Consider the following 26,189-nt stretch of genomic DNA (forward strand, 5'->3'; position numbering starts at 1 on the left):
CATTGAGACTTGGAGCAGAGAGATTATTACATTAATGTTTGTCAATTAAATATGAAATCACCAATGGGAAGCCTACTTTAAAGTTTTAGATCCAGTAAGAGAAACACTTGAAGGTCATACATGAATTAAAAGAAAATTATTGCAAATTGATATGTGTGAACAGAAGTCATTATCATTTACAGGGAATGAAATATAAGAACTTCAACTCACTTAAAAAATTGAACACAGAGAACACAAATCCATGTTTATTTAGTATAAGGAATGGAAACATATGTACTATTTTTTAAATGTGTACATTTGAGAAATGTGGAAAAGTGTTAGGAGAGAAGTTGCAGTTAAGGAGAAGGGAGGGAAAAATGATGGAAGATTAAGAGGCCTGTGGATCTTTTTAAAATTCAAAGCTAAATTTTCAATGTTCTTTGAAACTTAGATTTTGATTTAAATGTGTAAAACATTTAATTAAATACTAAAACATAAAACAATTAGTCTAGCTGGACTTTTTAAAAAAATTCTTATTCAAGGATTATTCTTGAAATATTTCCCATTAAATTCTAAAACTTGCATTTGCATCTAACGAAATATTTTACCAGTGAAATTTTGATACAAGAATTATAAAAACTACTGTAAATTTAATTAGCCACTTCTAAAAATTCCTCTGCAAATCAAAGCTTGTCTAATTATTTCCACTATAGATCTACAAATATGTATATTTTTAAGGGATTAGATTGTCTGAATCATAATAACCAAAGTTATTTTTAGATCACCCAGTTCTCCAAATTAATATTTTTAATAATACAGTGATTCTAAATGTTGGGAGGGGAGCATATTAAATGATGTAAATTAGAAGAGTCTCAGTGGAAAATCCTTTAGGAACAAATTTGTAATTTATGGCAATTCAAAAGATTTTATACATAAACTTTAGACTTCTTTTGGAATGTATATAGATTTATGTGTATGTATACAGTTGGGAAAAACTATTGCTTCACTAAAGACTTTGATGAGACCATGTGCAACTTCCCATTTACAGTCCTATTAAAGTTGAGCGCTTAGGCTGCCTCCCTTCCCCCCCACCCCAAAGGAAAACCGGGCTGATTCTTTTGCTCCTGAACTCTTTTGTCATTTCCTGCTGCCATTGTTCCATGGCCCTTTTTCCCCTTCTTTGAAAATTTTTATACCACGTAACAGTTTTTCACCTCATCTGATGCATTACTTTTAATAACCAAAAAAGATCTAACATTAGGTAGATAGGAAATGTGAAAAAGAGAAAAGGAACATTTGTACCATCCACTTGCCCCCTCTGCAGTTTTCTCTCTGACGTTGTGTTAACATGGTAAGGTGCACCTCCGTTCATGCTCCCTTCACGCTGGTTTACTGAGTAGCCAGTTCAGCAGGATGGACCTATTGGAACACCCTCAGCTAAGGAACTCTCCATACGACTTTTGTTCTTTATTATCGAGGGCTCCCTTTCTGCCATTATCATTATTTTTCCACTGAACTTTTTTTAATTCCCAGAAACCAGTTTGATTATTTCCCAAAAACAAAGACAAAAAATGGGATTATTTTAATAGTTAAGATGCACATTGGATGATATGGCAACTCAAAGGTGGTGGGTCTGAGATTCGTGTTGGGTGTGGCATTAGACCAAATCCAAAGCAGAACTCTCAAGGAGAAAAAAGAATTGTTCAATAAACCCTAAACAATAAACTGTTTACATGCATTAAATTACTACTCTGGAAACATGCCCATGGACACTCTATAGCAACTCAGTTAGTATTCCCATTTTCAAGTAAGAATTCAAGTCAAATGAAGTATCATATATTCACTCTTATGCAATAAGATTATATTCCTAAACATCTTTCCCCCCTCATTTATCTTCAATTGCTTTGAACACCCTGACTTTTCCACGAATCATATTAATTATAAATTAATATGTTACTTTCATACTTTGTTTATACTTAGTAAATATATTATATATATATATATGTAATGTATATACTATACATATATACATACTAAAAATATATACTTAATGGATATGTATATATAAAACATATTCATATGTACTTATACTTAAGTGCATATATATATCATACTTAAAAGTATAATAAAAATTTTAATCTAATATAAAAATGTTTTACCTTTCATAAGTTGTGTTTTCAAAATTTTGGGGATATGCACTAACAAGCATAATTAATTATTCATTATTTTCTTGCAAGAGATGTAAGAATATTTTGATTTTATTTAAAAAAACACCAAAACTCTCCATTTCTTCTAAAGTAACAACTTTATTTTAGTATTAATTAGTACACCTGAGGCAGACAACTTTAAAATCTGTGTTACTAAGTTACAATAGTATTAGGTGTCAAAAAAGCCATAAGTCATACAAAGGGATTCTTGACATAATTGCTCTATTATTAGAGAGGGCTCATACAATGATCATATAATTTTTAAAACTATACCTTGAAAGGGCAAAGAAACATAAGTACATTTTCCTACTTGATCTCGGACGCTATTCAGTATTAGAAGTTTTGCAGATTCAATACTCAGATGCTGAAAAGCGTCTGTTTTCTGAAAAATACGCACTTGCCACATTTAACCCTTCTATAAATACATATGAATTCATTTATCTCTCTAAAGTTATATTATTGTTTTACTAGTGCTCTTCTGGGCACAGATTCAGCTCTGTGATTAAGCCTAAACAACCTAAATTTAAAGCTTACCTAAAAAATAAAACAAAAATCAAGAAATAAGCATTTATAAAATATTGTTTTTTCGTTAAGCAAATAATCATCTGCTCTTTGCTACCAAGCGCTTTGCTCCTTTGGTCACGTCAGCTCACCCCTTGGACCTCTGCAGCCCTATTTGTGTCCATGTCGTGTATCCAGCCCAGATTTGCTCATGAGTTCCAGAACCCTACATTTGACATCCTACTAGACATCTCCATCTGAACTTCCTACAGGCTCCTAAAACTCAGTAATTCGAAAATATCTTTTTTTTTCTTTATCAAATAAGAGCACCGTGATTCATCTACCTGACCTGGGATTTATTCCTGATGTGTATTTCTTCTTCATTCCCTTCATCCTGTATTTTCTAAGATTTTCTCTCTGAAAGAGCTCCTGAATCCACTCATTTGTCTCTGTTCTCCCTGCCACTGTTTCTGGCACTGTTCTTATCATTTTTTCTTCTAGTCAATTGAAAAGCCTTCTAAATAATTTCTTTGTCTATCAGCCAGATTTTATATTGCCCTGAGAATTATTCTAAACTACATACTTGAAGATGTCACTATCCTGTTTGCAAGTATTCAATAACTTTAGAGCAATAACCTAGAGCATCAATGCTAACCCTCCCTTGACATGGCACAGAATTGCTCCTCAACCTGGCCCCCCCCCCGGCCTCCTCCTCCCCACTCCCAACCTCAGCTCCCACTCTCTCCTACTTCACACCTCTCATCCAGTGCTTCCAGACTGGCATAATTTCCCAATGGAGCAACATTCCGTACCCTCACATGTGCTTTCCACTCTGCTGGCAATGTTCTCCCTGAGAATTTTCTTCCTGGAAAACTGTTACTTTACTTGTCAATTTGATAATATTTTCCCTGCAATGATTTCCCTGGGAATGTCTTTCTTAGACTTTGGACACTTTTTTCCTAATGCTGCCCTTGAGACTTTTCATATGTCATCTACATTTGTCTGTGCACTTCTTACATTGTTTGATAATTACCTGTTGAGGGTTCATTTAGCCCATCTCTGATTTTCTAAAGAATGGTGGAGGAGGAAGTACAGGGGGGCAAAGGAAGTGAAAATGAGGGTGCGGAGAGGGGCTGAAAAGGTGGGAAATGTGGCCTGGTTTGTAAAACATACAAGAATGAGACTTTCCTAAGTGATTTTCTTAGGTTCTTACTCGTCCCATTCTCCAGTATGTGTTCTATTCCCACTGTTCTAATTTCTATCAATGAGTACACATTACGCACCTGTAGGATGCAGGTCACAGATTTCACTCTTAAGAAAAGGATTATATTTAGCAAAGAGATCTTGTTAACCTTGAGTAAACATGAAAATAATATTCCCTGAAGAGTTACACATTCTGACACAGAACCTAATTTATCGTTTTCTCAACTAGAAGCTTGAGTTGCAAAGTCAAATTGCTCCCTCATCCATCTGCTTCCCAAATTTGTAACATTCATATTGTCCATTATGCAACAGGCTCCTGGCATTCACTACTAGAAAGCTGCTAGTTCAGGGGCGCCTGGGTAGCACAGTCGTTAAGCATCTGCCTTCGGCTCAGTGCGTGATCCCAGAGTCCTGGGATCGAGTCCCACATCGGGCTCCTCCGCTGGGAGCCTGCTTCTTCCTCTCCCACTCCCCTGCTGTGTTCCCTCTCTCGCTGGCTGTCTCTCTCTGTCACATAAATAAAAATAAAATCTTGAAAAAAAAAAAAGAAAGCTGCTAGTTCAAACTGTTCACTCAAAATCTTGATGCCCCTCGCACGATGGTCTGAACGTGAAATTTTGTTTTATTTATTTTTTTTTTTTGCTGCGAGGTTGGTGTATGAAAGAGATTCGTTTAGCTAGGAAATCAACACATTTAAAAGCAACGTGTGTTTAAAATACACTATGTTCATGAGTGGATCTCATAAATCTTGCAAAACTGAAAGAAAATCAACAACTAGTATTGATAATAAAAGTAAGGAGACGGGGCAAAAATATTATTAGAGTTCTTAAAAAAACAAGAAATTTTAAATGACATTAGTCTGAATTCATATGAGTAAATATCTTAAAATGCCATTTAAATTTTTCATTCATATTTTAACTTATCAGAAATTTTATTCTATAAGAGGTTTGGGGACAAATGTTGGGCATATATTTCTTGAATACTAAGGATCTAGTCAATGTATAAAAGTGGATTTAGAGATTTGGGAAAAAAAAACACCAATGAAAATTTCTAAACATGAATTTTATGTACTTTTATATTAATATAATATATTCCTTTTAGAAGGAATAAAAACTACATTTTGTGTAAAATATCTTAGATCTATGATGTCTTAACTTCTGGGTATACATGGGTCTGGTTTGCTGCAAATCCATTTTCTAACCAAGTGCGAACTGGCACTGCTAATTCCAATTTTGTGTAGATAGGCGCATTCTCCAATTCCAATTATTTTAAACCTGAAACAAAACACAGAAAGAAAAATAAAAGGCAATGGATTGGGTGAGCATGGGCTGGAACAATTTGAGAAAAAAATTTCCTCTGCTGTGAGCTTTTACTGTAACCCAACACTGCAGTGTTTGAATATAAAGCAAAATGAATTCGTATGCTTTGACCTAAAATGTGGCTTTATAAACTTGAAAAATCTATAACCTATATGATGGAGAAGTGCAGGATTTATTTCCAAATACATTTAAATATGTGTTGTAAAATACTGTAGGTATTTACATCTTTGAACATCAAGTAAAGTGGAGATAACTATACCTACTTTCCGCAGTTGTTGTGCAGGTCAAATGAGATCATGATAATAAAGCATTGTTTGGAATATTGTAGGTATTAAATACTTTGTACAATAATATTTACATTACCGCTTTTCTCTGGGCTCATTTTATTCTCCACCACAAAGGAAGCTTCCAGGAGAATGGTGTGTATGGATTGTAACTCAGATCTCTCTGTGGTGGCAGAGGACTCAGAGCCCAGGCCTTAGGTGTATAAATTATATACCCAGGACTTACCAACCACCGTATATGGTTCCATCTATCCACTTCCAGGTCTGTCCTGGTCCTCAACTCAATCCAATCCAATACTGAGAATGGTTAGAATATTGTTTCAGGAAATCCTTTAATAAGAGTATATTTACAGGATGAATAGCAAATGCTTCATTTGGTTGGATTTTCTTTTGTCTCATTATACTATTCATAAAAATACGGGCTTCTTTCATATTTGGAAATGATCTTAGAGGGGACAGCATCCTTATCTGGTTCACAGGTTAGTTCATGGATTGGGTTATTTCTGTAACAACTACCATAGTAAATTGCATTGGGTAGCTTTCTTTTCTATTTTCCAAAGAGTTTTTGTAAGACAGAAATGATCTCGCAAGTAATGAATCATGGAACTTTACATCAAAAACTAGGGATGTACTGTGTGGTGACTAACATAATATAATAAAAAATATTATTATTTAAAAAAAAAGACAGAAATGATCTGTTCTGTGATAGCTTACTCCAATTTGCCAGTAAATCCCAGGTTTGGTGTCTTTTAGGATGGGAGAAACTTAGCAGTAAGACATACTGAAGACTTGATTCATCCAGGTTTTATGTATCTTCGTAATTTATTCTGATATATTATATTTTCTGATATTATTAGCACTAACCTAGCTTTTTTGTTTTGTTTGGATTTGGTTAGTAATTGCTTTGCATAACTTTTCCTTTCATTTTCTAACTTTCTTGTGTGCGTGTGTGTGTGTGTGTGTGTGTGTGTACATGCACTTAGGTATGTCTCTGTAAGTAGCACGTTACTAGACTTCGCAGCTTTTTAAAAAACCAATCTGATAATTTTTGTCATTTAAGAAACAAATTAAAACATTCACATTTTATCATGATCACTGTTATATTTGGATTTATCAGTGTTGTGTTTTCTGACTACTAGTTTTTCTTCTTTTACCTTTTCTGAATTCTATTTGATTAATACTTTTTCTATGTCTTTAATTTATTTGAACACCTTAGTTTGTTACAACATTTTTTACTCTTTGATTCTTACCATTTAATTAAAAAAAATATGCCTGTCTATACATATCCCAATTCAGGCTGTCTAAACAATTGTTTAAAGTAATTGTTTAGGCAATTATTCATTTCTTCGAAGTTTTCAAATTAATTGACAAAATTTTTTGTAAGATTTTATGCTTTTAAATTGCTACTGTTTGTAATTGCATTTATTAGGTGCATATGTCTTCTTTCCTTTTCTGTGATTGATCCTGTCTATGCACAGAACTAGTTTTGCTTTTGTATATCCTTGTTATTTTGCTGGACTCTTCTATGTTATTCCAAAATTTATTTCAATGACTATGCTTTTTAGTTAAAATATTTCTTTTGTTTTGTTTTAATATTCATCATTTCTCATTTTCCCCTGCTTTAGTTTTTCTTGATTTATTTTTCTATAGAATGGACTATATGAGTTTATTTATATTTTTCAGCCATCCAAAGGTACTTATCTAAAAATCTTTGTCAGAATGATCTACTAAATTAATATCAATTTGGGACAATCCCTCTTCTGTCTTTTCCTGGTAGAGTAAGTGTTTAATAAATGTTTAATATATCCCTGTGCTTCTCAAGGTCTTAACTCTTTGGTCTCTTACCATCCCTGTTGTCCTACATCTCAATTATTTCAGGTTTGGGGAAGTTGTACTGTGTGCTTTTAAGTTTCCCCATTGATCCTTTTCTGAGCCTGAAGTTCCCAGACCTTCTTGGTTATACTGACTTACTTATTAATCCTTTCCAGTATCTCTGACAACTGGCTTGCCATGGCTTTCTGCTTATTATTTTTTTGAATATAGTTCCCCCAAAGGCAACTTTAATTTGGTGTAAAATAGGTAGGTAATAACAGTTCATTATCGAGGGCTTTATTACGGCTTTGTAGGTCTGAACTTTGTGGGAAGTGATTTTGGGTTTTCCCTGGATTTTAGTGCTGTATTCCAACTCGAAAATGTAGACCTGGGCAATATGTGGTTGAACTTCTTTGGACAATAGTTGGGGTCTTTCTGGTGAGTAATAGTATATAAATTGCTCTATACAGTAATAGTATATAAATTGCTTTATATAGTATATAAATTGCTCTATACAGTATATAAATTGCTCTATAATAGTATATAAATTGCTCTCTATATAAATAGTATATAAATTGCTCTATATGTAGGGAGAATGCCTACTACATAATTTATTTCTAAATACTTTTTACTCCCAATTGAAGAGTCAAATGGAGAAGTCATCTCCTAAATGTTGCTTAATAATTTGTATTCTAAGGGTTGCTCCTACCTGATGTGAGCTCTTTCAATGATTAAGCTGATGTGGAAAAAAGGGCTTCTAGGCTGGGTGAGAGGCTCTTTTCTGGCTCTTTCCATTTCCAGTGCCTTCTCCACATCAGCCATGACCTCTGAAAACATAACTATAATTCAAAAGAATTGCCTTACCAGTTCTTTTGTGGTGTTGAAGACAGCAAGAGTGGCTGCATGAGGGGCACAGAAGTTCTGGCTTGCTGCCCAGGTTCTTGTATTTTCAGAAAAATAGAAGCACTTTCCCAGGTAGCCAATCCAGCCATTCAAGCACGACATACGTTCAGTGGAAGATTTGTGTTTTTTGACTGAAAACAATTTAATAATATATTAACTACTGAGGAGGTGGCATACTTGGAATGTCCTGCTCTGAGATACACTAGAATTTAATTTAAAACAGTTATCTTATCCATATAAATGAACTTCATCAAATTAGCTTGGCTCTTGAATCTGAAGGTTTTGGACTTCATTAATCATTCTTTGTTTTTTTCCAAATGAGGTCAGCTCCTAAATTTTTGTATTTATTTATCTTGCTAAGTTGAAAGAAATCCTTGGGAGATGCCACTCATGTAGATGTTGTTATTGCTGATTCAAGGGTTGGTGCTCTTCTCAAGTGACACACTCCACCTAGGAGAACACGCTCATTCTCATGACATTAACTGTCATGTGCATACAGACAATTATTAAATTGACATGTCCCAGGCCTCTCATCAGAGATCTCCCATGTACAAGTACCTAATGGACACCCATTCATTCAATAACAAAATGTTTGTGAGTACGCACTATGCTAAGCACTGTTGTATATATTTATTAGAGACATGGTCCTTGCCATCATTGTGCTAAGAGTCTAGTGGGGCAGATAGATATTGAACAAGTAATAACAAATTCCAGGAATGTACAAGAGGAATAACCATAGGTACTGAGAGAACATGAGTTGAGGGGAGCTGGTCTCGCTCAAGGATGGGGTTTGGAGTAGACATTTCAGCCGACACTTTAAGGACGCAGAGAGTTAGCTTGCCAGATGAAGAATGAAGAAAGCACGTTCTCAGCAAAGAGGAAGTGAATGTGTAAAGGCCCTGAGTGAGTGATCTTTTCACTTGTGAAAGGAAGATCCATCTGAATGGAGTATAGAGAGAAAGAAGCATCACAAGAACTGAGGCCGGAAGAATGAACAGGAACTAGGCATTGCTTATGTACATGGTAAAGGTTTTACACCTTATACTAAAAGGATTGTCTCAAAATTAGAGATAGATGATGATGTATGGACTGCATGGATGACATATTGATTCATAAAAATAATTGTCAGAAGAAAATCAGTTTGGGAAAAAAGACAAGGGTTCAAATTGAAGTATATGAAACAACTAAGTGAGATATATCTGATCCAGTTCCGCCTATGCTTCCACTATGCTTAGACCATGTTTAAAGTCTAGCCTTTTCTTTACTTTTGCTTTAATTTTTTAAAAAAAGACTTATTTAGGAGAAAGAGAGAGGAAGAGAGAACACAGAGACAGAGAGTCAGAGGGAGAGGGAAGAGCAGACTTCCCACTGAGCAGAGAGCCTGATGTGGGGCTTGATCCCAGCACCCTGAGACCCTGACCTGAGTCAAAAGCAGCCACTTAACCAACTGAGACACCCAGGTGCCCCTAACTTTTTCTTTAAACTGTAATGAAATATGTATCAGGATTTGATCTTTGTTTACATCTGTAGCTTTATTTTGTCTTCTTTTTCTGTAGGCACTTTGTTGCTCTCTTCTTTTCCTTGTATATCAAGCTTCTTGTAGTCCCTTATACATGGCCTGTTACTTTTAGGTAATATCTGGGCCTTTGTTCATGCTGACTTGTGTTTCCCAATGCCATAGCCCCACCCGAACTTGCAATAAAAAATTCCAGCCCTGTCCAACTGGAAAGTATCTACTTGTATTTCAATAATCTATTATGTTAAAGCATAATTTCCTCTATGAATTTCATCTATTCCCAGTGGAATTGATCATACTCTCCTTTCCATGCTCTTGGCTTCTAATAGAATATCAGATTTAATACATTATAGTAATGACTATAAATTTTGCCTCTTCTTTCTCCATCCCAGCACTTTCTCCATCCCAGCACCTGGAGATTATGTCATGCCTGTTTGCTATATTAATAAATAAAATATATAACTGTCAGATGCTTCTGAGAAAAATCTATGTAACCATTCTCAAGTATACCTAAGAGAAAGAATAATTTTTATTCTAGAGCTGATTACATCTTTGACTTATTGCATTGCAGACTGTTTCAACCTAAGTATTAATGTCTGTTAAGTAGGAAAAGCCTATTTTTTATGCAAGCACAGAATCATCTGGTCTAGGTTACAGGATTTTAGCATGCTTATCTCCACTCTCCCAGATTGTGTTAAATAACCCTTATTTTTGCTTAATAACTTTAGGAAATCAGAGAGTTTTAGTACCACAAGCAGCACCAAAAATTATCCAGTCCAGTCCTTTGCTGTATAGATAAGGAAGCATATTCACCTTTATAAACTGTCTATAGTGTTATGTGATCCAGTTTATAAAATTGTCTTTTAAACATAGCTTGAATCAGAGAACAAAAATGAGGATCCTTAGGAATTCCATTGCATAAATCCCACTAAGGGAAAATTAGGACCACTGGTAAGGATGGCCGGAACGGACTTTAGTACGTGGTCTGGAAGAAACTCTGCCTTTCTAAGGACCGGTTGAACATATTTCATCTCCTTTAACAAATTACTGGGTGTTTATTTTATAAATCATAGGAAATAAACTCATTTAGGAAGAGACAACATTGTAGATATGGTAAAGAACAATGAATAAAATCCAGAAGACTTAGATTCAGGTTGTAACTTTACTTAGCTGTGTTTAGATAGTCAGCTACTATCTCTGAAGTTCAAAGTCCTTGTATATAGCAAAAGAAAGTAAGGAAAATAATACTTCACTACTTCTCTGGGTCACTCAAAAGTGCAAATAAAATACTGTGTATTAAAATATCTTATAAAGCATAAAACGCTTTTAAATATATAGTTTTATCAAAAAATTTTCTCCTACTCTTCTTCCTCCGCCTCTTCATCCTCCTTCTTTTTTCTCCAGTTGAGTGTGTTCCATGAGGGCATGAAGCATATTTGCCTGGTTTATTGTCAACACCTAACACAATGCCTATTTCATATAATGATTTCTTTCTCCATCTCCTTATCTATTAACTATCATCTATCTATCTATCTATCTATCTATCTATCTATCTATCTATCTATATCTATTATCTATCTATCATTTATCTATCCATTCATCCATTTATATACATACAGTATTTTCATATATTTATATATACATTTCTATACATGTGTAAATATATTCAAGTATCTACATACATATGATGTATATATACAAGGCGTAATTCCGAACTGATAGAATAAGCTTGATCAATATATCTATACAATATAAGCTCATCTATATGTATGTGCACATTTATGTATACATGTGTATATAATATATATGCACATTAATTTCTACAAATTACTTAATACATCCATATATAACATACACACTTATACATATATTCATGTGTAAATCATATACATATTTATACATGCACATCTATATGAATATATACTTACGTATATTTTTTCAAACATCTTGTTAAAATTGCTTCAAGTTATTTTTAGAATATATGTACATAGTTTACCATCATGAAGAGAAGATAGATCATTCTAAACTTCCTTTTGGAGGCTAAGAGTAATCTATATTTTGGGTAAAAATTATGGTTATTAGGATAGCAATTTTTCTTGTCCAATTCTCTATAACCCATATGTATAGTTGTGAATTATGATCGGGACTTGGAAATCTGACCCCATCATTGAAAGCTACACAACCAGACAGAGATCAAATGTTTTGCACCTTGAACTCAGTTTCCATTCTTGTAAACATAGTCATTAGCTAGAAGCAGCTTAGAAAAAGATACCGATATTTATGTAAAAGTATGTGGTTTAGAGCAAGGTAGTCCACATCTAGATAATGTTCCATAAACTGTTTGCCACCAGTCCACAGGGAGATAAGGACTTCGTGGCACATTGTCAACTAACTGTGTCACCAAATATACCGTATAGTTCTTTTGATATTTCTTCATGAGGAGACTTTCTTGATGAAGGAGCAGTACATGATTTACATTTTACCATGAGCCTCTCACTTGTAAGGACTATAAGTAACACTGGTTTAGAGGAAGTTTTCTATGCATTAAGTTACTATTATCCTCACAATATGCATTATACATAATATATAGTAGTAATAGTAATAATAATAATAATAATAGTAATACTATAGCTATTACCCTCATTTCATAGAAGAAGGAACATACATTCATCCCATGTACAAAGATGTCTGAAATCACCCTTAATTTTGAGCTACAGTATGAAAGGCACACATATGATGTAATGTTTTGTGGTAGAGTTAACGTGAGCACATTTGGGAAGTGGACAACTCACCTGCTAAAATTGTGGCCAGTGTAGTTATCAAAGTCACCAGGAAGAAGACGACAGTGGTGATATTTTAGAGATACAAAGTCTGTCTTTATTCCCTTTTGAGGGTCCTTGTGACTTTCCAGTAAGGTTCAAAGTGATAACATCTATAAAAAAATCAATGTTTTTAGTTACTAATATGTGAGTTTAGAATGTTGTAGGAACAAGGTCAGTATATACAAACTGATTATATTTCTATTTCCTAGCAGTGATCAATACAAATTAAATTATGCCATTTATAATCGCATAAAAATATTGAATACTTATGGATAAATCTGACAGAAGACATGCAAAACTTGTACACCGAAGACCTGAAAACATTGGTGAAATAAATTACAAACATAAATACATGGAGAAAGACATAGTTTTCGTTGAGTGAGAAGACAGAGTTTTGTGAAGATGTCATTAAACTCAAATTAATTTATAGCTGCATCACAATCCCAAACAAAATTCCCAGCAGGCACTTTTTTTTGGGGGGGGGAGGTAGAAGTTGGCCAGCTGTTTCTAAGCATTTTAATGTATTTCAATTTTATTTAAGAAAGTTGTTTAAAATCATACAAAAATTAGTTATCTTTTATTCACACAGTGTGGATCTTTATAAGATACTTTGGATAGATAGCTGAAAATAATATGACACAGATAGAAGAAATGAAGAGCATGGAGATACCGACCCTCTCAGGAGGGTTAGCACTCAGAATTGATAGCAGCTGCCCATCACATGCACATTTGTTTACTTTACAAATAGCGCCTCAAGCCGGTCATATACGTGCTTCTTACCTGAAGACTGGGAATCTACTGAGGTCGTCAGTGTTGTGTCATCATCCATGTCTCCTTTTCAGCAAAGCGAAAATACGGATTGGTTGTAGGGATCGCAGGGGATTCAAGATCTCTGCCCACTGTTGGATTTAGTGTCAATCATACGAAGACAGCCTAAAATGAGAATATAAAGTTAAGGCAATCTAAAATGAGAATATAAAGTTAAAGACAGTCTAAAATGAGAATACAATGTTACAAAATCCTAAATTGAGAATACCACATTAATGTAAGAATTATGACGAATTGCCTCAGAAGTCTGACCAATAGCATAACTCCTGCCCTTTTGCCACAATGCCGTCCAGAAATCATTCTATCTCACTGCAGTTTGAGGAGCCACTGGAGGTGGTGGGAGACTCTAGAATGATTCTTCTGACTGTTGGGTTCTGTGGAAGGGAAGTGAGGCCCAGTAGTTTATGAAGCCAACAAACCGAGTCTTCATACTCACCCTGACCTACCAACATTTTTAGTTAATTTTGGCCATTATGGATCCCAGTCACGAGCCAAGTCTACAGGATTTGAGCATGAAATAGCAACTTAGATTGCGGTGGAAAGAACACCAATAGTCTTTAATAGTAATAATAAGAATAATAGGAGCAATCATATCTCCTATTTATTGTGTGCTTGCTCTATGTTGGCCTCGTTCTGAGCTTTTAACTTGTATGATTCAATTTACGCTCATAATCACAAGAAGTAGGAGCTTATTATTATCATGAATTTACAGATGAGGCAAATTCCTTGAAGTAACAGAGAGGTAAAAAGCTTTTCCTTAAAGTAACATAGCCAGTCTGTGGCAGAACTTAGGTTGTAGTTGGCTCTGATCAGTTAACCACTCTGCTCTATTGTCCTGCCTCTGTCTGTTCGGGACCTTGCCATGAGCCTTCTCATGTACTGAACTCCTACTTCCAGATGTAGAAAGCAGACCTCAAGTTCAACTACAGCAACAGAAGTATTGTGCCTTTGCTATTGTGCTACAATCATTGTAGTCATCTAGTATCATTTGATGTAGGTCAGGATGAGTACATGATAGCCTATATTTCAAAGTCCGTTCCTTGAGGGACAAACAGAAAGTAATGGGTTGACATTTTTTAAGGCTGAATTATAAGGTACAGAATTCTTTCTAATTTTGCATGTTAATGTTTTTAATATATGAATGTTAATTTACATCTCCCAAAAACCAATTACTTCAGGAGCCATGAGTGTGTGTTAGGCAGACAGAGAGAGAGGGCAACAGAGACAGGCAGAAATAGAGACAGGGACAGAGAGAGAAAGAGAGATTGGGGAGACCTCTGGCTAGATTATTTTATTCACCTTTATCTGAAGCAAAAACTATCCCCAAACTCTAAATGCTATTCAGAAACCATAAATTTTGCTAGTGTACCCGTTAGCTATTGCTGTATTTGCTATTTTACAAACCGTACCCCAAACCCTGGCTCACTCACCAGTCTGTGCTGTGTTTGGCTTGGTCGTCCAGGTTGTCCAGTTGAGGCTGACACCAACGTGGCTCTGCCCCACACCGTGAGCCTGTGTCCTCGTCTCTTTGCTCTCCTAGGGTCCAGGTGGCAGAGGCAGCAGCTACTCCAGAAGCTCTTCTCACGGAGATGTCAGAGGTGTGAGAGACTAAGCCCAGCAACCCAGCGTATTTCAAGTCACTGGTTGACCTCAAAGTCAGGGAGTGGGGAAGTACACTCTACAACTAGTAAGAGGGATTGCAGAGAGCATATGTATCTACGAAGAGCGAAATCAAGGGCCAATATGTCATAAGCCACAACTTGTTGCGGTCTGTCTTTAGGACTTCCGGTCAAATTTTGCCATTGATCTTTTAAATTTTTTAATTTATTTTTTGGGCTCAGTCTCTTAGATCTTATTTGTTTTGTTTTGCTTTTTAAATTAAGAACTTTACCTGAGACTGCTGCTGTCTGCCTCGTCTTATTTTCCCGTATGGGCAACAGCATCGTTATACTGTGTCGGGTTGATTTTTTTTTTTTTCAAAATGAGTTCCATATAAACTTTTCTTAATTATCCTGTGTATTTTCACTTTCCTTTTTCCTTCACTCCTCTATTATGTTCTTTTCATGATGGTTCTGCTATATTTTCAAAAAGAAATGTTGCAGATACAGTAACCTAACTTTGCAAGGATCAAGTTGTATGACAATACAAAACTAATACGCACCAGTAGTCATGATTTTACAGATGAGAGGCTGTGTTTCAACCACTGTATTTTATAAATGAGGAAAATGAGTCAAGTGTAAATGAGTAAATTACTCAAGGTACTCAGCTGATTAGTAAAGGCTTCTGATTCTGTTTGCCAATTCATTTTCTCTCCACCATCTATGTCCAACTTTGCAGATAAATTTGCTTAGGATTTGAAAGCCTGTTCCCAACTTTCATAAGACGTTCAAACCAGACACTGAGGACTAGTATTCAAATTGTTTAATTCTTTTACCTGCAAATAATATTGGTCACAATTATACATAAAAACCCCTCTAATTTGTTTATTTCTCTCCTGCCCCAATTTTACAAAATATTTTAGTCCCTTATTATCTCTCAACCAGACATTCATGACAGCCCCTAACTAATTACTTCTCCTCCAGGCCAATCTCTTCCTTGTCTTTCAATCCAACATTCATATTACCGTCAAAAATCTCTTTTTCTAGATCACAAATCTAATCATAAGTCTCATTGCTTAATTTTTGTCAATTCTCCTCTATCACCTCCAAAATAAAAATTAAGCACCTTAGAATGATCCTTAGCAATTCAAATGTCAAATTATATTATCTGGGTCATCTCTTTTCCTTCTTTTCTTCAGTGGACTTTGCATCGTTTTCCAAACACATATTCTTTCACTCTGTTGCCTTCACTCAAGCTCTCACCTTTACCTGATAGGCCCTCCTACAATTGTCTACTCAGCTCAAGAGTTGCCTCTATTGAAAACGAATTTACAATCAAACAAACAAATTTACGATTACAAATCAATTTACGATACAAGCAAACAAACCAACAACTACTCTCTTCAATCTTTTGGCAGAGTTAGCAAACTTCCCCATCAATCTTATCGTTCCATTTTGGTTCTATATAACTGTATTCTAGAACATGCTATATTAAATTGTATTTATTTGCTCGTATGTATCTTTTCTAAGGGACTATAAGCTCCAGGATGGAAGGGAACCCATTTATTCATCTTTGTATCACCACACGGTGACTGACCCAAAACAAAATGCTAAAACCAATGTCTGATAAATGAATAAATAAATGTTCTAGATCCTTCTTTCAGAGTCCAGATCAGCATGGTTGGACTCATCTACACTTTCTAAAAACAAATTTCTTTTCACTAATTACAAAACAAGCATTTGTTCGTCTCTATCCTGTTGGTTTCTGGTTTTATTTCCTAGCCACTTTCCCTAGCTCAGCTAAGTTACTGACAGTATTTCCCCAGGAGACAAAAATAGTATGACTCTCATTAAACAATTGAAGTCAAATTAACATGATTTTTCTTTTCCCCTCTTGCTTATAGTTTTTCACATGGGCACCTGAGTCTTCCACTTATCTGTTGCTTGCTGCCATCTCCTAAATTATATTTCTTTACGAAGAACCAGAAAGTCATCTTTTTAAAATAAATTATGACAAGAAATACTTTATAATTGACAGATCACAAGCTTAATTGTATCACTGAATTATCACACAATATCCAATTATATGCATTTTGAAATTCTGCCTTATTTATTTTTTACTTTGAAACTGTTTGCTAAGTAGTCTCTAAGCTCATTCATTCAACTCAGACTTTCCATAATGATCACTCTAACAGAAAATAGGAAAATTCTCTTAAAGAACTTTTTCTTTCAAGTTCTTTCCTTGCCTTGGGGGACCCCATACTCAGAAATTTTCTCTATAGTCCTTCCAGCTCTGTTTACATTACATCTAGTTCATTGATATCCTTGTAGGAATTCAATACCTACTAGGGATGTTTCAGAGCACTGACCCTACAAACACAAGAGACTAACCCTGGGAAACGATGTTAGCTCCCCAGGTTAACTCCACATATTCCCTGTCCTCTGTAGGATCTAGGCCTGAAGCAACAATAAGACATGACCCATATTTTCATCCATAAAAGGGAATGGAAGGAGTTGAGAACCTAACTAGCAGAGCCTGAAAATTTTCAAACCTAACCATGGGTCTGTGTCTATGAACAACAACAACAAAAAAAAGCAAAACATAGTCACCTAATAAAAAAAACAAAGCCAAATGCATGGGTGAGAAATGGGGAGACATAAGGAACTGGCCAAACTGGAAGTAACACGCAAGGCTAAAGCATAAAGCTTCAATCTCTTCCATCCTTTTGGGAATGTCATTTTCCCTTCTATTTATTCACATTCTAATCTGCCTTCAGAATAGTTATCCCGTCTCAGCGTGTTGATAGAACTTATTTGGAACTCTTCATATATACATTCATTACTAATTATATTTTTATATGAGTAGCACCCTTTCTTTTATGAAATAAATATTGTTTGAAAGAATCAGCATGTCAAATCTTTCACGATGAAGTGTTTTAGTACATGTCAAAGGAAAGGAAAGACCAGAATTCCTCAAATTCTTGTTCACTGTCCTCTTCCTCTTACAGTTAACCATAAATGTACTGCTGTTGAAGATGAGAAGTATGTAATAAAATATTAGAAGAGATAGTTTTGCCACTTCTATTACATCTCTTTTCATATTTTCAGAAATAACCCATGCTTTTCTCACTATGCCCAATCACTGCTATTTGAGATTTCTTTTTTGTTCGTGGGAAAAAAAATGCCATTTATTTTAATATTTCTAATTTATGAGATTAATTTCTTAATTCTACGTGGGAATTAATTTCATTAGTGTTGAATATAGAAACTCTAGTCAAGACCAGAAATATTTTTGAGTCCGCATCACTTAATACTGTACTAGGTGCTGTCATTTTTTTTTTTTTTTAAGGCAAGAGATACTGCACTGAAATATACATTGTAAAGTAAGTTCTTGAACCTCAAGGGATTTATGAACCATTGCGAAAGTCTGGAAGTGTGGGTGAGTGAATGCATATTTGTGTGTCTGTTTGTATACTCCTCTGTGCCATCCTTTCACCAAACCCTTAGAGAACTTCACATATGAGATCTTTGTCAGTTGTCCGTAGCCTTAGGAGCTGGACTTATCTCATCAGTCATCCCTATGTGCATTTATTTTTAAATTTGTCTTTCTGTTTACCCTCTTTAATGTCATAGTAAGGCCCTGTACTCCACTTTGTTCCCATTAAGACACATCCCATCACATATTTATACAGGGAGACAGATAAATATAGGATAACTTCCGGGCGTTTGACTTGGATCACCGGAAGGATATGGTGTTCTGGGTATTTATTTGTCATTATCTTGGATGTACAGCAACTGAACCACTTTTCTTTGCTGATGCTGTTCTTTGCCACATAAGTCCAGATGGCAGGCAAAGCCTTCTCCACAATAGAAGCTAAAAAAACTTTTCACTTGCCCAGCTTCCCCTGGAACTGAGGATGCTGAAGGGCATGTGGGCTACACCCAGTTAGAAGCACCCTAGTCAAATCTTGAGTAGAGTGCTATTTAGGCTCAGAAGCATTGGAAGTGGGAAAGTCAGTCTGGGGCAGGGGTGGGATAATAACATCAGCAGTATTTAGATTGCAGTATATTCATGGAGTCAAAAGTGGTGCTAAAAGTTTCTGCTTGCTGCAGCTAAGATCAGAAATACAGAGCGAACATATTTAGTTGAATAATAGAATTAGTTCATTTTGGGGCACATTGATATTAAAGTTCCTCTAAACGTCTATGTAAAGTTGTTTAGTAGCCATTGGTATACAAAAGTCCAGATTTTAGGGAAGAGATATAATTAAAGCTAAAGGCTTGAAATTGTCAGTATGTATGAGTCAGTAGAAAGCATAGCTGACTTTGGAACAACATGTTGCAGCTGTGTGGGTTATATGTGGAATTGTTTTTGATAAATACAGTACAATACTGTATTTATGTGTTTTCTCTTTCTTATGATTTTCTTTTTTTTTTTTTAAGATTTTATTTATTTGACAGAGATAGAGACAGCCAGAGAGAGAGGGAACACAAGCAGGGGGAGTGGGAGAGGAAGAAACAGGCTCATAGCAGAACAGCCTGATGTGGGGCTCGATCCCATAACGCCGGGATCACGCCCTGAACCAAAGGCAAACGCTTAACCGCTATGCCACCCAGGCACCCCTCTTATGATTTTCTTAATAACATTTTCTTTTCTCTAGCTTGCTTAATTATGAGAATACAGTATGTAATAAATATACAAAATATGTGTTATTCGACTGTTTATGTTTATCAGTAAGGCTTTTGATCAACAGTTGTCTAGTAGGGTAGTTGAGTTTGGGGGAAGTCAAAAGTAAATTGGACTTTTGACTGTGCAGTGGGTCAGTACCCTTGACCCCGCTGTCTAAGGGTCAATCATACATACAAATAGTGTATGGAGTAAGAATATATATGAAGTAGGGATAAAATTTTTATATAGGAGTATCATATTATTCATGTTATTTTTTAATTAACCCTTTCTTCAAAAACTTCGCTTCATTCTTAAAAGAAAATTCTTTATACACTTTCCCTAATATGTTGCAAATAAATCTGCTAAGAAGAGCAAATATTTTATTACTACATTTGTATTTGTGGGTGCTATGAATTCTTTCAAAACAATAACATATAATGAAAGTTTAACCCTCACTGACAAAAGTCAATAACCACTTTGCAATATAACAAATATAACATCTTCATTTTGATAGAATATTTGTAATTTTGTATCTATAACAAAAGTTATATATTTGTTTATTAATGTAAAATTAATTATTTGTACCTATGAAATTTTTCTAACCTTAACTTTTACATTTAAGAATCAACATATATATAAATAAACATCTCACGTGCAATTTTGTAAAGGTAAGATCTACTGAACCACGTTTCAAACCTCCCATATAGAATGTGAAATAATTTATTTTTTCTTTTAGCCTCAAATTATTTTTATGAATACTAAATGTTTCACTTTTCTTTAACTCAGCATTAAGACATTTGATGTGTGGAGAGCTATTTGCTAATTCACTGCCACTAGATTGCTTCATTGATATAGTTGAAAACAGACAAAAATCCAGTTTAATTTTTATTTATTTATTTTTTAAAAGATTTTATTTATCTATCTATCATCTATCTATCATTTATTTATTTATTTTGGTGGGGGGCAGGGAGAGAGAGCGGGCATGAGCCTGCAAGCTGGAGGCAGAGTAGTGGGAGAGGGAGAGAATCCCGAGCAGACTCCGCATTGAGCGCAAGCCCAACAAGGGGCTCAATCTCACAACCCTGAGATCATGACCTGAGCCAAAAGCAAAAGTGAGACCCTTAAGTGACTGAGCCACCCAGGTGCCCCTAATTTTTATTTTTAGGGTGTTTATTTTCTCATTACCGAAGTACACTAGAAGATGTTACCTCTTCAGTACAGGTGCTGTGCATTCCTTGCTTGATAGCATTGACCTCTGGGTAATCCAGGATCCAATCTTCTATTTTTGTGATTGGAGATGCAAGAATGGGGCATGTGAATTCTGAATCATTGTGAAAGGGGGAGGTGTTGTCTACACACGGGAGTTTGTGTCAGCTGGCATCATTCTACCAGATAATTCATACTGATGGCAAAGAAGATACAGATATATGTGTCCTTCATGAAAAAATAACCAGAATTTTTGCCCTTCTTGCTATTTTCATCACCCTGAGCTTCTTTATACCTTGACTCTGGGCTAATGCTATAGCAGATGAGTGCCTTTTCCTTTCCCAGAAGCTATTTTCACCAATATCTTTGTGTCCCCAAATTCAGGCACTGATTTGCATCTTGGAGTGACAGGATAGAGTTAAGATTCTACTCCAGTGGGGGACTTCATTTACTGTTGCCGTTTTCCTTTGCTACCCCATTTCTATTTTTTCCTGAGGAGGCAGATGCTTGGCCAAGGATCACAATTTCTCACCTTCTCTGGAATAATTGCTTTTTTTTTTAAAGATTTTTAATTTATTTGACAGAGAGAGACACAGCGAGAGAGGGAACACAAGCAGGGGCAGTGGGAGAGGGAGAAGCAGGCTTCCCTCTGAGCAGGGAGCCTGATGCAGGGCTTGATCCCAGGATCCTGGGATCATGACCTGAGCCAAAGGCAGATGCTTAATGACTGAGCCACCCAGGCACCCCAGGAATAATTGCTCTTCTAATCCAGACCTAGGCAAATACCACAGCCGCTTCCTTTTTGAATATTATGACTATGTCTTTTTTAATTAACAGAAAAGTGAGAGGCCCAGCTGGAGTATATAGGTTTACATTGAGAAGTGGTAAATAATATTAGAGGGGGAAGATGGTCCAGGTGGTGATAGGGTTTCCAGAACAGTGAGAAGAGTCTTACATCTGTATTTTTTTCTTTTTTTGCCTGTCGTGAGTTTTGTTTTACTTCTTCCATCTTCCTCTTTTCCAAAAAGGAAAGAACTTTGAGGTCAAAGTGTGGCATGTAACCCCAAACCTAAAATAATTTGTCAAAATTTTGGAAAAATATAAAATATTTAATATATAATATATATAAATTGTTTTCCCATGCATAGTTGATCCTCACGAAACTAAACCAGGTTTATTTTATATGTTTTATAGGTAGAACATATTTTATGATACACATTTTATAGATCAGGAATCAAAATATTAAGCTACTTGCTATGACACAGCTAAACATAGGCTGTCTGATTCCAAAACTCATGTTTTTTTTCCTATTGCATTTCTCTTCAAAAGCCAAATTCCCTTTTGAATGTTTTATATTTCCTTGGGGAAAAAAGTCTCTGATTCAAAAGTTACAACCTGGTGACCTATGGATGGGATTCAGTCTTTATAACTTCCTTTGTTTTTTATAAACAGTGTTTCAAAAAACCATTTTGACTCATTAGATGACATTTGAAAGTCAAGAGCTGTTACACAAAAAGCTAGGTTTCCCAAAATACTGGAATATTAGTATCATTAGGCCTGTAATCATTTTTAGCAACAATCTCTGTGGGAGCTGAGGGCAAGAACAGAAGATGACAGGGGTTCTCAAACCTGAATACATTAGAAACACACATGCCTGGGTCCCATTTGTGACCAACTCCATTGTAATCTTCGAATGGAGGCTTTGCCATAGTACATTCTATGAGCAAGCACTAACGTGGGATATGTGGTGGGGTACGTGGTGGGGTACATGCTCTTTGGTTTACCACTAAACCAGTCCTCACTTAACCTTCCACTCTCACATGACCTCCTGACCTTTGTAGAAGTTTGAGTTGTCAATTCCATATTATCACATTCTAAACTCATAACTCATCTGGCACTTTGAGCTTCTGTGTTCAATAATCAAAACTCACTGGTTTTAGTTTTACTTTTACTCAGAAGATTGTGTCATTCTCTTTCAAATGAATGTCCCAAATTGGAAATAATCAATGCATCGTCTAAAAGTCTAAGAATGATAATACATGGACCTTTTTATGATAATTCTCTTTATGAAAAGAGCTACAGAGAAGTGTTTTCTGTTTGTTTTTTGTTTTGGGGGATGATTTACAACATGAAACCTGGTTATAGCTTGTTTCCAGAATGTACCAATTACACTGAAAACTCAGGAGAATGCTGTCTCATTTTTATGATATTATTTATTTTATACTTTTCATCTTCTATGAAATTCTTCCAGAACACCAACATCTGTACTGTATGGTCACTACATCCTACTCCTTTCCACACTGTTTTGGAAAACCAGGTTTATTTTATGTTGATATCAGGAAGGCAAGTCATCATAAAGATAAATAGTTCTATTCCACTTTATTTCAGAATATTGATGGGCTCTTCAATGTGCAGTCCTCGGATGTTAATGCTATAGGGTGAGACCTCTGTGGTGTAGCTCACATTCAATCATTCTCTGAATTAACGGGTGGATAATATTAAGTTAATGTGCAGATCTGAGGTGAGGGCTTTTCAGACTGAGCATTCTCTGAGAAGGTAGGTCTACTATTGACTGAACAGTCCTCTATGAAAGGAGAAGCTGTCTCTCTCAGCATTTCCCCTTTTGCCCCCCAAGAACAGGGACTTTCCAGAGAAACTGGCAGTTTCTGTCTTCCATGCGAGAAGTGAATTAGAAGTTTATGTTTTTCAATGTTTATGTAATTTTCAATATCCAGCTACTGAAATTAGAAATCCATCCCTTTCAACATCTCAGCCCATCCTATCATTTCCTCTCATTTTGAGTCAACTCTCTAGCTTAATAGAAATAAGGACATTTGTTTCAGAGATCCTTAAGTTCTTGCTACTCTATCTTATTGCTCCAAGATTAGATAATTGGATCAGTCTAAAAGGACATTATTTTATTTCTTGAATAAAAGAGGAACTGGTTATAATCAATATGCCAATATAATTTGTAAATTTGGAGGAAGGGTCTTTATTATACATAAGATGGATGCAGAGTTGTTTCTCAAGTTACGTGCTATGATCTGAATGTTTTCAGTCCCCAAAATTTGTATGGTGAAATCCTACCCCCAGTGTGATGGTATCAGCAAGTGGGGGCTTTGGGAGGTGATTAGTTCTTGAGGGTAGGGCCCTCATGAGTGGAATTAGTGCCTTGTAAAAGGGACCCACACAGCTCCTGGCCCTTTCTACCATGTATGGATACAAGTGGAAGTACACAGCCTGGAGAAGGCTCCACACTTGCCTACGCTGGCACTCTGATCTGGACTTCCAGCCTCCAGAACTATGAGAAATACATTTCACTCAGACTGTGGTATTTTGTTAACAGCAGTCCTAACTGACTAAGACACCATGTCCTGAGAATCTTCTGTGTTCCAGAGAGATGTTTCAAGACCACCATGGGCAGAGAGTAAGGAGGAGGAAAAGCCACACCTGGGAGATCTTGCAATCTGTACCCACTTAAATCAAAGCACTTCTGTTTTTTATGTGTTATACTTATTGGCATTGCATGTGGGATTTTTGTCTCTAAACAGGATTCTATTACTTAAAGTTTGAATACCACTGAATCAGAGGGGAATGCTAGAGGTACGAGAGGTGAAAAAATGGATTAAGTAAAATTTCAATTGAATTAACTACATTCTTATATCAGGCAGGGTCTAAGCAGGGGACTAGAACCCACAATAACTTGAACTGGGAAAATATAATATAAAAATATTAATAAAGGATTACAGTTATAGGGTGTTGGTTAAAAAGAGGTAAAGAAAACTGTAAAGAATACAATATCAGACACAGGAAGCAGCCAGCCACCCACTAGCGCTTGGGCTGAGAGAGAACACTGAAGGAAGAGCCCCCCTCCAATGCCACACTGCAGATTAAAATCCTGACCTCAGCAGAGGACACCAGCATGGCTCACCAGATGACTGAAACAGTAGGTGAGGTGTCACATCAGCAGGAATCTGCAAATCTGCCCTCTGGAGTGCTGGGGAAAGGGTCCGCAGGAAGGCGCTACAATCAGGACTTCACTCCAGAGCCACCAGAGCACATAGGAGGGGAAGCCCACCATCAGAGTTGCCCTGCTGGCACCACTCAATTATGAAGGCACCTGAAATGGTGTCATCAAAAGTTTCCCAGGGGCAGGTGCTACATGCAGCTGGCCTTTGGGTACTGAAGAGAACCCAACTGTGCAACAGCCTGGTGAACAAAGTACACTGGAACCAGGAAGAGAAACCTCTTCCTCTTACAGAGTTCCTCCGGTGCCCTCAACTGACAAAACTTAACTCTGCACCAGCTGGCGTGGCAGAAAAATTTACAGTCCATCTCCATGATAACACAGCAGGTAGGTAATGGTAGACCTGGGGTGAAGAGGCAATAAATTGGTAATCAATTGCTAGGCCAATTATTTATGTGAACTTCTAGGACTCTTCTAATGGAAATTTGAGATAAAACTGAATCCTTTGAACTCATAGAATTGCTGCCTAGACCCCAAAGAAAGGAGAGTTGGAGACTTAACTGGTATTTCCAAGCCCCTTAAGAATGAAGATATTTACTTCATTCACTCATTTATTGATTAATTCATTCAAACGCCTACTCTGTTCATAGCGTTGGGTTTAGTAGTACAGGAGAGGCAGAATATGTAATTCCTCAAGGGACAGGAAGTGCTGCATGTAAAATAAGGCTCTTGGGATTCAGTAACCTACTCTCAAATTACTCTGAAAGATACTTTGTTATGAATCCAAATCCAGACATCTACTAAGAGAAGAAATATCCTGGAGTTGCCTTGAAAACAATAAATAAAACAAACAAAAATATATTTATTTCTACCAAAATTTATTTTAAAAGTTTTTGAGTTGATTTATAAAAATATATACCCTTAAAGAAATATTCATTCATTAACAGGATCAAAGAAAGGGAGACAACTTAATATATTGCCATAAAACTAGGCAAAACCTGTGATTATTTAATACTGAATCTAACTCTGAGCTTTCTGATAGCCAGAACCAACTTTGAGATTTCAGGTAGTAAAAGTGAGAGGAAAGCATGATTATTTATATGGTTCTCACTATTAAAATTATGGAACATATCAATTCCTTAGGGGTTGTGAAATCAATTATTCTAATACTCAAAAGAGTATCTCTTACATGATCTTTTCTGTATCGAGTTATATTAGATCATGAGCAAACTTTTACTTGGTTGACACACTGTTGCCAAAACAGGCAATTCCTTCAGGACTAAGAGAATTAATGATTGACATTGTTAATATTTCTAGGCTAAGACATACGTGTGATGTTCATGATCAAGTTTATGTAATACTGGTCCAAGGCAGA

General features: G+C 35.8%; 1 protein-coding gene and 1 long non-coding RNA gene across 3 annotated transcripts in view; one reads left to right on the forward strand and one right to left on the reverse strand.

Moving 5' to 3' along the window:
* The window catches only part of LOC105240235 (C-type mannose receptor 2-like), a 100,876-nt gene that overhangs the window by 64,095 nt on the left and 10,592 nt on the right, over positions 1-26,189 (forward strand). The window lies entirely within an intron of this gene.
* On the reverse strand, positions 2,182-24,897 carry LOC117796667. 2 transcript variants are annotated; one of them, XR_004621251.1, is made up of 7 exons: positions 24,751-24,897; positions 14,805-14,951; positions 13,327-13,479; positions 12,517-12,656; positions 8,170-8,339; positions 5,720-5,823; positions 2,214-5,164 (listed from the first exon to the last, which is right to left on the reverse strand). It is a non-coding gene; the product is annotated as an uncharacterized LOC117796667 (long non-coding RNA). The 2 variants fall into 2 exon arrangements; XR_004621250.1 differs by lacking the exon at positions 24,751-24,897 and having other exon boundaries at positions 2,182-5,164; positions 14,805-17,959.

The sequence above is a fragment of the Ailuropoda melanoleuca genome, chromosome 16 (genome assembly GCF_002007445.2).
Source record: "Ailuropoda melanoleuca isolate Jingjing chromosome 16, ASM200744v2, whole genome shotgun sequence".
In the NCBI taxonomy this organism is placed as follows: Eukaryota; Metazoa; Chordata; class Mammalia; order Carnivora; family Ursidae; genus Ailuropoda; species Ailuropoda melanoleuca.